The following is a 16377-nucleotide window of genomic DNA, read 5'->3' as shown; positions in this document are numbered from 1 at the left end:
ATTATGAGTGACTGAGCTTAAAAATTCATAAGGTATGTTTGTGGTGAACACACAACCTTTCTCACAGTGTGGAACTGATTCCACTCTTAATACTGTTTTGACTTTCTACAGTGTGGTGTAAGAGTGTTTGACTAGGATGTAGGAGACCCAGGTTCTAGTACCCACTATGACACGAAACTCGCTGGGCAACTTTGGGTCAGTCACTCTCTGCCTAACCCACCTCACAGGGTTATTATTGAGGGGAGAATACTAATCTAAGCTGCTTCGGTCCCCATAAAAAGAATTCTGAAGAGCCCATGACCATGATGTGAAACAGCTTTGATTCTTTCCTTATTTTAAGTAGCGTTGCTTTCCTATGAGCAGAGAAGTTGATTTGTATCAAGGATAGCTAGTATAAGGTTGTACATCACCTAAGCCAGAACAGGAAAATAGTTATCAGAACATCTAGTATGGATATTTAATGAGATATTTTTCATGTCCTCTTGAAAAGTTCTCAGCGTTCTAATAAAGCAAAACTTGGTTGAGTTTCTTGAGTATGAGTTAAGCTGCTGGGAACGTCAAGTTTGGTTGTCTACATAAAAAAATAAAATACTGCCAAGAAAATTGGTGAGGTGTGGATGATGTGCAAATTCGCTGAACGAGCAACAGTTAAAACGGATCACCATTTCTAATGACGATCACAGCAATTTGATCAAAGGGCAGTTTTATAGTTCTAATTACTACTTTTTTCTTTTTGCCGTGGATACATCTGTAAGACATTTTCAGTGTTGAGCATGTAAGATTCAGTGTTAAGATTTAAGAAAGAGGCAATGGTTACTTCTGCAGGGGAATTCTTACAGAGCTCAGTTCTTGATCCTTTGCATTGAAGCAAGTCAAGGTCAGTGAGAGCGATTCCCATGAAAGATGGCTAGGACCGTGGCCTTCAGTGAGTTAGCCACTGCTATCTGACCCTCTTTGCACTTGATGGAATGCCAGAACTATTAAAGCTGCTTCACACAGCAGCTGTGTTTACTGTGACATGATGAAACCATGGTGAACATAATCACCATGCAAAGTGTGAAGCAGCTCATGGATCTCGATGTTAGCCATGTTTGTTCAGATGAAAGTATCACAAGCAGCGCTTCCTCTAAGCTGTGGAGTCTTGTGTGCAAAAATTCTACTTCGTCAGCTAACGGCATTAAAGTTGTGAGCTACTGCATAATTGGTTTGCTCTAGGGCCATTGTTCCTGAACTAAGACAAAAATGTGTAAGCTGGAGGCTTAAAAATGGTGAGCTAGCTCACACGAACTCTGTTTAGAGGGAACGTTGATCACAAGGAATAATCCCCAGCAATTCAGCCTACTCCTATGTAGCATTCTCCATAGGAGCAGTCTGAATTGCTTGGAGTGATGCCCTGTGCTTGGTGGGGTCTTGGCTTTGTGGTGAAACACATCGTTTTGTATGTAGAAGGTCCTGGGTTCAGTCCTTAGTATCTTGAATTCGAGGATCTGGGGTAACAGGACTGAGAAAAGTCCTTCTCTTCCTGCCATCTGCTATAGACAGAGTAATGTGGACTATGGACTGGTATAAGGCAGCTTCATTTGTATATATGCATAAGTTTATTTTAATTTTTATTCCACCCTCCCTGAAAGTGGGCTCAGGGTGGATCACAAAGTAGGTTCTAAAATACATCAAATATAGCATTACAGAGAGTTACAAACAATTTAAAACAACATAAATCAAAACAGGTTGCGCTAGTCTGTGTGCATAGTGTCCAAGCTGGTGCTATTGGGTCTCTGGGGTCTAAGCTGCATAGAGGTTGTGAGCTCTTCAGCAGGGGAGGCCAAGTTTTCTACGGGACACCCACCACCTTAGTCAAAGGCCTGGTGGAACAACTCTGTTTTACAGGCACTGTAGGATGGTAATAAGTCCTGCAGGGCCATGATCTCAGACAGGGATGTGTTTCACCAGATTGGGGCTAAGGCAGAAAAAGCCCTGGCCCTGGCAGATGTCTCTTGGGCTGGGGACAACCAGATGTCTCTTGGGCTGGGGACAGAGCAGATGTCTCTTGGGCTGGGGACAACCAGCAGATCTTGATCTTCAAGTAGCTTCAGATGAGCTATTTGACGACAAGCCTCTCTGGGGCACTTATGGGGAGAGGCTATCCCTCAGGTATGTCAGGCCAAACAAGGCTTTTAAGGTCAATAGCAGTACTTTGTTGTGCACATGGGCCGAACTACATGTTACAACGGAAATCTGTGATTGGCTCTTCCAACATTTTTAGGTTTTCATGAAGTGCGTCCTCAGAGAGCTACCGGTGTGTTCACTATAGCGGGACAGGGGGGAGGCAGAATTTGATCTCCCCCACCCCCCGCCCCATGCCATCTTCCCCATCAGAATTATCCTCCCACTCCAGATACTGCATGGCCATGGGAGGAAATGTATTTTCTTCCCCTGAGATGCCTTCAAGTAGCTTCATATGAGCTGTTTGGATTGTTTTGTTCTGCTCGAGCTGGCATGCCTCCATGGCTGCATTACATTCAATACAAGGGGGAAAAACACATTGGAAATACTGTCATGGATCTCTCACCCTAAGAGCATTGAAACCAGGATCAGGCTGTTAATCTTCCAGTGGTATTTGCTTGCACTGATTTTGTGTTTTGGAGAAGCCTGCCTTCTTGTTATTAGGACTAGGGAAGAATTTTTTAAAAAGACAATAACCCTCTTATATTCTAGTTCTGAATATTGAAGGCTTCTTTGGAGTATATTTCTGTTTGGTATCCACCAGTAGCCTCAGAAAAGCCACAAGAATAATGTTTTGGTCTCTGTATTTTTAGATTAACACAAACTGATTCCAATAAATAGCTTTTCAATAAAACTATTATTGGGGTTTTTCCTTTGGCTCGTGCATGAGATACAAGAGAGCAAGACCTGAGAATACACTGATAAGTATGATGATAAGATACCAGAAAATGCAATTAATAGGAGTGGTATTCCACAGTTTATACCACTTACTCAAAAGTGGCATCTTGTTTGATGCAAAGGTGATAACAAAATTGTATTTTTGCCCCTCTGTATACAAGAGTCCAAGCCATCCATCCATCCATCTCTCTCTCTGGCAGGAGAAGAAGATATTCTTTATTCAAGTTAAAAAGCAAGTTTGTGACAATAGGCTTTGCCACGTTGGATTGGGTCTGATACCTTGGTCATAGTTGCTTGGTCTAGAGAAACATATTTTCTCCATCTCCATCCCCCCAATGTGCTTGTGTGTGTGTCTTGGATATAGCTCCATTCAGTTTGCTAAAGATTTATTACACTTAACTGTCTTCGTAATGCTTTGGGTGCCAGTATGCTACATCTTACCGTGGTTTTTTCACTCACACATGAAGTTTTAGGCCATGTTGAAATGGTGAACCTGTGACTAGGCTTGTGAGTGCTTGCGTGATTGCATACTTTTTCATTTAAAAACTTGGATGTAGAATGCTTACATGTCAGTGGAGAAGAGTTGTAGCCCAGTCTTCATCCTGTGAGGATTTTGTGTATGTTTTGTGCAGAAGAACATTAATAGGCCCCATTTGTAGTCTGAAGTGGTGCAACCCAGGCCTGACCACAATGAGAACTGCTTGACTATGAATGTTTTCCACACTCAGTAACTGAGATCACATCTGTGGAAATGAATATTATTTTTGGCAGGGTTTCCTCAAGGGTGTTCCTGATAAGAGGTTCCTTTGTGAGATGTTCTTCCCGTAAGAGCCCAGAATCTTCCCAGAAAGTCATCTTGTCTAATTTTTCTCTGCCACCCAAGGGTGTAGGGCAGCCTTTGGGGAAGCATTCAGTTTGCACAGGGTGATATTTAGGCTTGACTGGCAACTTTGCATGAACTGCGGCTTAGAATCTTCTGCGCTTGGGCAGGGGTTTCTTGCAAGCCCAACTGAAGTAGAAGGGCTTGCACCCAAGAAGTGGAAGTTCTGCTGCTGTGGAGGATAAAGAACCTAGGGCAGGGCTGTGGATTTTTTAAAATGTTGTGTCTGTGGTATTTATTTATTTACTTATGTAGTGGGCTTATATTCAGCACTATCCCCTAAATGGGCTCAGGGTGGATCATAGGGTTGCCAATCCCCAGGTGGGGGCAGGGGATCCCCTGGTTTGGAGACCCTCCCCCCGCTTCAGGGTTGTCAGAAAGCGGGGGGAGGGGAGGGAAATGTCTGCTGGGAACTCTATTATTCCCTATGGAGATTTATTCCCATAGAAAATCATGGAGAATTGATCTGCTGGTATCTGGGGCTCTGGGGGGGCTGTTTTTTGGGGTAGAGGCACCAAATTTTCAGTATAGCATCTAGGGCCTCTCCCCAAAATACCGCCCAAGTTTCAAAAAGATTGGACCAGGGGGTCCAATTCTGTGAGCCCCCCAAAAGGTGCCCGTATCCTTCATTATTTCCTATGGAAGGAATTGAAAAGGTGTGCCGTCCCTTCAAATGTGATGGCCAGAACTTCCTTTGGAGTTCAATTATGCTTGTCACAGCCTTGATCTTGGCTCCACCCCTAATGTCTCCTGGCTCCACTCCCAACGTCTCCTGGCTCCACCCCCAAAGTCCCCAGATATTTCTTGAATTGGTCTTGGCAACCCTAGCAGATCACAACATAATTTAAATAACACAATGTATGCCTTCTCCAGTCTGATGCTTAGGACAGCAGTGTCTTAAAGCAGAAGCAGGGTCTTTTTTTGGTAGCAGGAACTAATTTGCATATTAGGCCACACACCCTTGATGTAGCCAATCCTCCAAAAACTTACAGTAGGCCCTGTACTAAGAGCCTTGTAAGCTCTTGCAGGATTGGCTACATCAGGGGTGTGTGGCCCAATATGCAAAGGAGTTCCTGCTACAGGATAACCCCCTAAGCAGACCTGACCACATCCCTCCCTCCATGATTTTCTTGGCTGCATCCCCCTTTCCTTTTTCCACGGCAGTAACAAAACTAACTTTTATTTTGACAGCAATATTCGCATTACCTATGACTTGCTACATGTAAGGAGAAATAAATATTATTCTATACCACCTTTCCAGAGCTGTCTGAAATAGCTTACCACTAAAAGTCAGCCAAGAGAATTAAAAAAAAACCCATATTGGGAATGGAAATCCTCCAAGTTCCTTTTTAAAGCAAAGTTATGTTTTAAAATTATGGTATTCCTTCCTCTGGCAAGTTCATCTGCCCCCCTCTATCACTAGACTTGTCTGTTTTGTTTGTATATTTCATTTAATTATTATTAATCGTCTCTCTCTCTCTCTTTCTTTCTCTTAAAGGGTTTTTTTATTGCCTGCACTTTGGGGATCTTAATTTGAATAGACAGGTGGCGTAAGATGTATTGATTAAATAGTTAATTCTGAAGTAGAAATTTTGGTGCTTTGTTTATGCTTACACAGGGCTTTTTTTTTTTTTTTTAGCAGGAATGCAGTTCCAGCTGGCTTGACATCGGGGGTGGGGCCTAAGATGCAAATGGAATCCTGCTGGCCTTTTTCTACAAAAAGGTGAAAAACAATGGTGATGTCAGGGGGTGTGGCCTAATGCAAACGAGTTCCTGCTGGTTTTTTTCTAAAAAAAAAAAAGCCCTGGGTTTACGTTACAGAGCTGCGTCGTGTGAGGTTGTTGGTATGGATTTGTTCATAATATATCAGAGTTTCATCTGCCTTTAGGTGTTGGATAAGCTGAATGTGAATACTTAAAGTACAGGCTAGTTTGCTCTTACAACCAGACTAGCAGGTTATGTCTTGTTACACTTCTCCTCCAGGAACTGTGGCTTACATACGGTCTTGGTTTGCCAGGAAAGTGCAGATTTATACTTTTGCTGGTTTGGATGTTAGGGCAAACTGTTATTAGCGCAACAGCAGGAGCTGGCACAGGCTTTGTTTGCGTAATGCCACATTGTGGTCTGGTCTGACTTTTGAGCCATGTTGTAAGAATAGCAGGTTACAAATTATGGACTGGAGGCTCCTTTTACAATTTGCCTGGAGCATCCACATGGCAAGCTGAGCAAGAACTGTTCAGAATGGGGCTGAGGGCCACATCTGGGTCTCCATGCTTTCTGAGGGCTCCATTCTGTAGCAGGCCCTTCAGATTTTCAGAATTGGCCAAAAAAAGGAAAACTTTGTCCACCCTTGAAGAAGAAGAAGACTGCAAATTTATACTCCTCCCTTCTCTCTGAATCAGAGACGCAGAGCGACTTACAATCTCCTTTATCTTCTCCCCCCACAACAGACACCCTGTGAGGTGGGTGGGGCTGAGAGGGCTCCCACAGCAGCTGCCCTTTCAAGGACAACTCCTGTGATAGGTATAGCTAACCCAAGGCCATTCCTGCAGCTGTAAGTGGAGGAGTGGGGAATCAACTGGTTCTCCCAGATAAGAGTCTGCACACTTAACCACTACACCAACATGGCTTTGCTATAGCTTTTTGCCTCAGGTTTGCAGCATTGGCTCCAATAAGTAAATAGATAAAGGTAGCCCCCTGCGTAAGCCCCGAGTTGTTACCGATTCATGGGGTGATGTCACATCACAACGTTTTCTTGGCAGACTTTTTACAGGGTGATTTGCCATTGCCTTCCTCAGTCATCTACACTTTACCCCCAGCAAGCTGGGTACTAATTTTACTGACCTTGGAAGGATGGAAGGCTGAATCAACCTGGAGCCGGCTATCTGAACCCAGCTTCTGCCAGGAGCAAACTCAGGTCGTGAGCAGAGCTTAGGAGTGCTGTACTGCAGCTTACCGCTCTACCACGCGGCTCCAATAACAACTAGGGCTTCATAGAATCCAAAATGGCAGAGTGGGTTTCCTACCATTAAAAAATTTGACTTTATATGTATCTGAGAACTTGTTTTAGCACCACATTTACTTCCTTTATGTGCACAAGACACATTTGATGCTTACTATCCAGTGTGTACTTGTATGGAATTTCATTCTCTTGCACTTGGCCTCATGCATTCCATAGAATCTGAGAGCTGTGCATTTGGCTGGGTATCCTTAAGAAATGGAAACCCAGTTGAAAGAAAAAATGTAGCGCGTGCTGCTTGATTCAGGGTTAAGTGGTTTCAAATTGCTCGCCTCTTTGCTTATATTCTGATGGCTTTTCAAGTAGTAAATAATATTCTTTAGCACTCATAACAGCGCTTCACGTCTTCAGAGTGCTTCCAATACATTAATTAATGACAACATCCACAAGGTAGAGAAGCAAGTGCATCTTATTCCCATTTTACAGGTGAGGAAGTTTGCGCTGAAGGCTCAACCCCCGGATTCCAAGGAAGTTATTGTCAGAGCTACGATTACAGCAGAATTTTGAATTAAAAAGAGATTAACTGTGCCATCCTAAACAGAGTTAGATCACAGAATTCTATATGAGGAGGAGGAGATTGGATTTATACCCCGCCCTTCACTCAGAGTTTCAGAGCGGCTTAAAATCTCCTTTCCTTCCTCCTCCCACAACAGACACTCTGTGAGGTAGGTGGGTGGGGCTGAGAGAGCTCTGAGAGAACTGTGACTGGCCCAAGGTCACCCAGCTGGCTGCATGTGGATAAGTGGGGAATCAAACCTGGTTCTCTTAACCCCCACATCACAGTGGAGTAATTAGAAAGAGATTATCAGTGCTGTCCTAGGCAGAGCTCTGTCCTTCTAGGCCCAAGAGTAACTCTGCTTAGGATGGCTCTGTAACTCTCCCTTTGTGAAGGAGGCAGAATCCTCATGTGCAAACGGGTGCAACTGACTATAAACATACATGCCAGTGTGATCTATATAGATCTGCTGTCTAATGTTGGTGCAGGGTTTTTTTTACCACTAAATTACTATGAGCTCTGTTGAAAGTGCAGGTTTCATGTTTGAAAGCCATATTCTGAAATTGGTGATGCTGACTGCATTTTTTAAAAACCACAGAGATAGAGAGACATACATAGGCACACACATTAGGGAATTATAGCACCTACTACCTACTATTTTCAGGAATATCAAGGAATATAATATATATTAACTTAGAATGGAGACTGTATTTTAAACCTGTAAGTAGAGTTTGGGGCCAGCATGGTGTAGAGCAGGAGTGTCAAACATGTGGCCTGGAGGCTGAATCAGGCCCCCGAGCAACTGGCTGTCATCTGCTTCCTTCTCTCTTGCTTCCTTCTGCATCACAGCTTGCTTTGCCAGGCTTGCTTGATTGCACAAGAGCTACAGAGCAAAACCTCTATTTTCTCCATTGGCTGAGACTCCTCCCTTGGGAAGAAAGGGTGGGGAGGCAGAGCTTGCTTTGCCAGGCTCTTTCAGTTGCACAGCAGAGCTACTGAGCCAAGCCTCTCCTATTGGCTGAGGCTCCTCCCCCTCAGAGTCCCTTGGGGAAGGAAGGAAAGAGCCAGAGTTTCCTTTGCCCAGTTCCCTGGATCCCATGGGAGGAATACAAAGAAAGCACCTTTAAGACCAATGAGTGCTAATGTTTTTAAGCATGTTTTAATTTTTTTTAAAAAAAAATCTTTATTGTATTTGTCTGTGTCCTTATAAAGTTTATATCTCTGCTACCTAATCTTAAATAGGTACACACATGGCCCGGCCCGACATGGCCCAGCCAGACAAGGTCTCATTTATGTCAGATTTGGCCCTCATAACAAATCAGATCGACACCCCTGTTCTGACAGTACAGTGAAGAATTTTGGAGACCCAGGTTCGAATCCCCATTCTGGTCTCTGGCTAGCTTCTATTTCTCAGCTTAACCTATTTCACAGGGTGGATGTTGAGGCTGGAGGCAGGGAGAATGACATGGCAGGTGGCTTTGGGTCCTCAATAGCGATTAAAGTGAAATACAAATAAATAAAAAGGGACAAGTGAAAATAAAAATGAAGTGAAAGGATCACTGTGTTGGAACAAACAACGCCTCTGCCTATCAGAGTCTTTCTGTTCACACAAACTATCCTGTTTTATGATTCTTTGAACTCTCTTCATTTAATTTCCCACTTAAAGCTGCCATCCTGGTTACACTCACTTTGTAGTCCTGTTAAACGTAGTGGCCCTAGGTTCCTGAGTAAATATAAGCTGGATTCTACTGAAAACCTGAAGTTTGCAATTTACACATTAGGAGCCTGGAATTTAACTGCTTTAAATTCCAACTTCAGATGTTGGTGAATTGTGTTTGTTTGTGTGTGTGTGTTTCTAAAGTAAAGTCCTTTTGATTTCTGCTCATGCGAGAAGATTTATTTGCCTTGCCAGATACTGACTTTGGATTTTAAAGAACTGGAGCATGGGTAAACTTCCTATTCAAAATAGGCATGCCTAAACTGGTTGTTTAAAAGAGCTTGTGCAATTGCTGGCTTCCTGAAGGTGGAAATTCACGGGATGGTGCCCCCTTGTGGCACCTCGATAGCATTGTTACAGATAAACAGATTCTTGCCTTTTAAAAATACTCAATGCATCATCTTCAAGGCAAGAAATTGTTCTGAAATAAGAATATGAAGGAATAAGCAGTATCAGTGGATTATTGTTGGCTGAGAGAAGAGGTACTTGTCCTTATTTCACTTGTATTTCCACATGGTGCTTGGTTTTAATAACTCAGAACTTGATCAGGCAGTGTTAAGATTTTGGCCCAGTCTCTCTGTGTTTAAGTATTTTAGTATTCAGATAAACCACAGATAATCTTGCATTGGCAAGAACATAAGTTATTTAGCTTGGTGGACAAAATATATTCAGAGCTGTTATGTTGTAGAGGCCTCATGCAGACTCAGTGCTTAACTATGACTTCTTTTTTAAAACTGTAGTTACATTTTGGCTCACTTTGGTTGTAACGGCAAACTATATTGATGAACAAACTGTCTGCCCAAAAGGAAGCATAGTGGGGAGGATCACATGACCTTCCACAACAAAAGGTTGTTCGAGCTCATGAAGGTTGTGAGTTTTAATGTCTCTTGGTAGCAGGGATGGAATTCTAGCAGGAGATCCTTTGCATGTTTAGGCCACACACCCCTGATGTAGCCAATCCCCCAAGAGTTTACAAGGTTCTTAAGCTCTTGGAGGATTTGCTGCATCAGGGGTATGTGGCCTAATATGCAAAGGAGCTCCTGCTAGAATTCCATCCCTGCTTGGTAGACCTTAGCATCACCTGGACATTCCTGGGTTGCTCTCAGATGGATTAGTTGGTCTCCATCCAGTCAGCAGCCTCAGTGGCAGAAGGAGGAGGAGCCTGTGCATGACCCGTGGGACTTCTGGATTAAACTTGGTGGCCCTGACAGAACGTCTAAACAGTAGTACTGCTTATGGGAAGGTTAGCATTATAACTTTCATTTATTTTATTCCCCCTCTTCATTCAACCAGTTAATGTTTTCAGTGACAGGTAGGAATTATAATATATGATTATTATTGGGTATACTTTGCTAGATCATATTCATTTGAAGGAATGTGGAGTATGCATTCCTCCCCTCCCTTTTGAGTCTATTCTTTTGCTTCCCTACATGGGGGCTTCTAAAGAAGGAGCTTGAAATTAAAATTGATTGGTGTTACTGATTTATTGTTTCGGTCTAAGGGTCTCAGGGTTGATGAAAACAGTGTCTCTCCGTGTGCTTTTCCATTGATGGCCCAATTTTTTTTCTTTGAGGGAAAAAAATACCCCAAAAGCATATGTTCCCAATTTACATATTTACTAATTAAAAAAAGCTTCCCGGAAACATTAAGCAGACTATCTCGGGTAACCTTTAACATTGTAGCTAATGGATATCGCCTGGAAATTTTCATAGAAGGTCTTCTAAATAATGTAAATGATTATGAATATGTAACTAGTTAATATGCAGCTACGAAAGGATTATCATGTAGAGGTTAATGAACACGCTGCACTTCACGGTTTGTGGGGCTTTTGCTTTCTGTGCCTTTGGCTTCCTTCATGCGTGGAAAGTCATGTGTCGAGAATGGAGAGCTTCCTTGTCCAGCTTTTTCTAGAAACAGGGCAAACAAACTTTAACTTTTCATAAACTGTAACTTCATAAACATTGTTTGGTGTAGGCAGGGGTCATTTTGTAGAAAAAGAGGTGCTGGAGCTCATTGGCACAACTTACTTGCATATGTCACACACCCCTGTCATCACTGGAGGGTGAACTAAATTGTATCTGCTCAGCATCTACCTTAAAATGCTTCTTGAAGTATAATTGTCATAATAATAATAAGAAGAAGATATTGGATTTATATCCTGCCCTCCACTCCGAAGAGTCTCAGAGCGGCTTACAATCTCCTTTACCTTCCTCCCCCACAACAGACACCCTGTGAGGTGGGTGGGGCTAGAGAGGGCTCTCACAGCAGCTGCCCTTTCAAGGACAACCTCTGCCAGAGCTATGGCTGACCCAAGGCCATTCCAGCAGGTGCAAGTGGAGGAGTGGGGAATCAAACCCGGTTCTCCCAGATAAGAGTCCACACACTTAACCACTACACCAAACTGGCTCTCCCTTGTATGCTTCCCTTGTAATAAAACCTTGCTCCCATCATACTTTTGAAATGACTTTCTCCTATTTGGCCCCTGTGGCATGATGAAGATTTCCATTCGTCTGGTTTATATGTTTTGGTAATTTTCCCATTTTTTGTGGGAGAAAATATTAGAATGTTTTTCAAATCTTAAAGTTCAGCAAAATTCTCACAGGGGGGTTTGAACAACGGAGCCCAGAAGCAAGGATTTGTGGAGGGCAGTAATAAAGAAAGAACATAAAATTTAGAGGTTCCGGAGCTCTGCTCCTGTGAGCTCCTGCCCAAAATGAGACCTGGGTGTAGGTTTCCCCCCCACTCCCACCCCTACCTCAGTAATTTAATTCTGCATAGTAATTCTCACAAGTTGACTTCAAACTATGGATTAGGTCATAGAAAAGAGAATGGTGGAGGGGGACACCTGTTTAGGATGAAAGCTGACATATAAATACTTTAAATAAAATAAATAGTAATACCTGCTATTTATTTATTACACTTTTTGTTGTCCTGCCCTTGTGCCAATGAGTGCAAGGCAACATTCGCAGTTCCCCCCCTTCTTCATTATTGTCCTCACAGCTACCATGTGAGCTAAGTTAGGCTGTAAGGGTGTAGGAGCCCAAAGACTACCCAGTGAGCTTTATGGAAGAAGGGTCAGCCACTGTGCTATGACAGCTGTTGTATGGAAACACGAAATGCTTCCCTTGTGATGCTTCTCCTTAAGACTGTGATTGCTTTTCAACCTTTTGCTATTTTGAAAAATTCTCTGTACTTCAGCTGTATTGTTATAGGAGGTCACTGTCACAACCTTGCCATTTCCCTGTTTGGGCAGGCGTTAACACATAAGAACATAAGAGACGCCATGTTGGATCATGCCAGGGGTCCGTCCAGTCCAACACTCTGTGCCACATGGTGGCCAAAACCCAAGCACCATCAGGAGGTCCACCAAGCAGGGCCAGAACTCCAGAAGCCTCCCCACTGTTGCCCCACAGGCACCGAGAATACAGAGCGTCACTGCCACAGACACAGTGTACCATTCTCCACTGCTGGGCCCTCCCACCCAGCCTTGTTTCTGGAGCTGGCAGGAGAAGGGGGGGGGCTTGTGTGATGCTGAACTGTGTGCCAGTGTCCCATCTGTGGGTAAAAAACATGATGCCCAGCTGACATACTGGTCAACTGACATATGGGTGTCATGTCCAGGCTTTTGCCCAGATGTGCAATATCTGGTCTGGCCCTTGCCTTGGGGCTGTCAGGTGGCAGTCTGTAATCCCTACATAGTCATAACGAAGGGAAATATAACACGGATTGTATAAAAATCCTGTATCCATGCAAATCTCACAAAGCTAGTGTCATAGTTTTCTTTTAGTAGCCTGCATATTTAGATACACCGTATTTAGGTACACATATTTAGATACTCCTCTTTTGCGGCATATCAGTGGTCATAAAAAAGAAAAATTTCTACAGTTATCCTATGAAGCTGTTTTATAGCAAGTTAGACCATTGGGTCTATCTAATTCAGCACTGTCTACACCTGACATCACCATTGTTTCACACAGGGCATTTGTTGTAGAAAAAGCCCTGGAGGAACTCATTTGCATGTGAGGCCACACCCCTTTATGCCAAGCCAGCCAGAACGGCTCTCCTGCTGAAAAAAAGCCCTGGTCTACCTGAACTGGCAACAGCTCTTCAGGATGTCAGACGGAGAGAGGTCTTTCCCTACTCTGGCTATCCAGAATCACTTAACTGGAACAGCCAGGCATTAAAACACTGGATCTTTTTCATGCTTGTATTTAGAGTTGTTTTACAGGTAGGATTCTCTGAGTCCCTTCCACTAAAAGAAGAGTCTTGCTCCAAATAAACAAGATGTGCTCTTTCAGACAGAGGTTCCTCACTTAGTGAAAGGGAGTCATGTTTTTATGTCTGTGACTTGCGCCTTCCTTATGATGGAACCAACACATTTAACCTTATTTTTATTTAATGTATTTTTCATCTCAGCCTTCCTCCAGGGCAGTGTACATTGTTCTCCATTCTTCCACTATTAAAATTTATTTATTTATTTAGATTTATAACCCACTCTTCCCAAAACTGGCGCAAACCTTGTTTGGTTGGTTTGGCCAAGAGATACTGACTGGCAGTTATCTAGCAAACTTCTCGGCAACTTAACAAACATTTGCATTGTGGGGACTTGAACGTCTTCCAGATCTTAGCCCAGGGGTGGCCAAAGTGTGGCTTGAGAGCCACTTGTGGCTCTTTCACACATTTTATGTAGCTCTTGAAGCCCCCATCGTCCTGTCAGCTGACTTAGAAAAGGCATTTATCTCTGTAAATCACTTCTCCAAGCCAAGTCAGCAGGTGGCTTGGAGAATGCATTTAAAGTTAAAGTTGTTTTCTTTCCACCTCTTTCTCCACCTCCCCATCTGTTTGCTTCCCTCCTTCCATTCATGTCTTGCTGCTCTCAAACATCTGACATTTAGTCTATGTGGCTCTTACGTTAAGCAAGTTTGGCCACCCCTGTCTTGGCCTGACAGTCTTCCCATTGCACCATAATTTTTTTTTACACGTTTAGTAAGGATTACTCTTTTTATGTCATGCAGCCTTCCTGGGTAAGCTGATTCTTTCGACGTCTTGAGGCCAAAAACGGACCACAACTCATTTATGAAGTTTGGTGAAAGTCTGTTGCGTTACTTTGGATTTTTAAGGGGGTTGTTGACTGCATCTTGCTGCCTGAGCGAGGTTTATAGAATCTACCTTGGAGCGACTGAACATAAGCCAAACCTCCTCGTTTTTGCCAAGCCCCATTTCCACCCTCCCCCACCCCCCTTCTGTCCCCCTTTTTCTTCACAAAGAAAACCATCTGCACCTGTGATTTCATTGAAAACTGAAGGTGTAGCATTTTTCCCCCCTTGGCAAATGTTCTCTCATTAATTGCTTCCTCGTGTTAGCTTGTTTGTGGGCACACGAGAAACAAATATTTGCGAAGTTGATGTTCGAAAACATATACGTTCAAGATGGATTCTAAATGTGATTTGCTTTATAGTTTCTTTGCATACGCTGTTTATATCTGTGCCGTTTTTTTCTGGCAGGGAATTTCCTGTTACCTGTAGGGGCTTCTTTCATTCTTGGATTAAAGCGCTTGTCTGTTGGTTATTTGCATATGTTAATTCATCAACGGATATGAACGTACAAGCTGGGGTCCAAAGAATTTTCTGCGTACACCCAAACACATCTGTGTACACACTAGGGCTCTCCAGTCTGCATTTTACGGTGCTGCTCAGAAAGTTGTTCTGGGAAGCTTCCAATTTTCTGAAAGAGCTTTTCGCCGACTACACTGGGCAACGGAGAGCCTTGGAGAGAAATGGGGATGTCCTTGTTCATGGGTGCTACGTTTTGCATCCTTCCTAGATGTAAAATATCGCCTTATACAGAGAGAGATTATTGGTCCTTCGAGTTTAACAATGTCTTTCCTGATCAGCAGCTCCTCTCCAAGGTTTTGGTAGCATTGTGAATAGGGTTGCCAAATCCAGTTCAAGAAATATCTGGGAACTTTGGGGGTGGAGCTAGGAGACATTGTGGGTGGAGCCAGGAGCAAGGTTGTGACAAGCATAATGGAATTCCAAAGGGAGTTCTGGCCATCACATTTAAAGGGACCGCACAACTTTTAAATGCCTTCCCTCCATTGGAAATAATGAAGGATAGAAGCACCTTCTTTTGGGGCTTATAAAATTGGACTCCCTGGTCCAATCTTTTTGAAACTTGGAAGGTCTTTTGAAGAGAGGCACCAGATGCTATGCTGAAAATTTGGTGCCTCTACCTCAAGACACAGCAACCCCAGAGCCCCAGGTACCCACAGATCAATTCTCCATTATGTCCTGTGGGAATTGATCTCTATAGGGAATAATGGAGTGCCCAGGAGACATTTCGCTCCCCCCCTGCTTTCTGATGACCTTGAAGCAGGGGGAGGACCTCCAAACCGGAGGATCCCCTGCCCCCACCTAGGGATTGGCGATCCTAGTTGTAAACCTTCAGGTGGGGCCTGGAGATCTCCCAGAATTACAGATTATCTCCAGGTGACAGAGATTGGTTTCCCTGAAGAAAATGGCTGTTTTGGAGGGTGGACTCTGTGGTATTATACCCTGTTGAGATCCGTCCCTCCTCAAACCCCAGCCTCCCTAGACTCTGTTCCTGAATCCAGAATTTGCCAGTCCAGTGTTGGTAAGCCCTAGGTCTCAGAGAATCATCTATCTTGTTGCTTGTGTTTTCCTGGAGCTTGGGTCACCAAATTTGGAATACATAAAAATGCTTTTGCAACCGTTTTGTGGGGATTTTCGTGTAACTTTGTGTTATGAATTCTAATTTCATTGTGGGTCCAGTGAACGGAAAGGCAAGAAGCAGATTACAAACACACACACACGAGAACATATGAGCTAGATGAATACACTCACCCCAAAGTTGTACAGTGGGGAAGCGCAATTTAAAAATAAACATAGAACAGCGCAGATGGCCACTGAGGGCAAGAGTTACGCTTGCTGTGCATTATTTTACAGAAAACCTCACACACATCTGAATGCTATAAAAATGTTAAGGCTGACACAGGTGGGATATAACATTTGCCACTGCTTTAAATAGTCACAAACTTCTCTTTTAGATAGATAGACAGACAGACAGACACATTCCAAGGGAAGATTCTTTTTAATTATGGCTTGGATTAAATGATCCTGCTTTTCATAGCAGTCTGCAGCTATCAGAAATCGTGTTATTTGCTTATATATTTCGAAAATACAGATTCACATTGCCTTGTACACGATTTCTTAACCTTTTGGCAAATGGCACGTGAGATTGTTTTAGAGGTTTATCGATGATGAGAAAATATTTTCATAGGTGGTTCTTCGAGGAGGGAAAGCGGCAAACATGCATTCCTCTTAATAAATTATATTTACCTTGTT

The 16377-nt window shown here is 43.2% G+C and overlaps 1 protein-coding gene across 2 annotated transcripts in view; it reads left to right on the top strand.

Annotated features, from left to right (window-relative positions):
* The window catches only part of URI1 (URI1 prefoldin like chaperone), a 113011-nt gene that overhangs the window by 7206 nt on the left and 89428 nt on the right, over positions 1-16377 (top strand). The window lies entirely within an intron of this gene.

Source organism: Heteronotia binoei, chromosome 14 (assembly GCF_032191835.1).
Source record: "Heteronotia binoei isolate CCM8104 ecotype False Entrance Well chromosome 14, APGP_CSIRO_Hbin_v1, whole genome shotgun sequence".
Lineage (NCBI taxonomy): Eukaryota > Metazoa > Chordata > Lepidosauria > Squamata > Gekkonidae > Heteronotia > Heteronotia binoei.
Note: the sequence above shows the minus strand (reverse complement) of the source record. Positions and strands in the feature narration are given on the sequence as shown.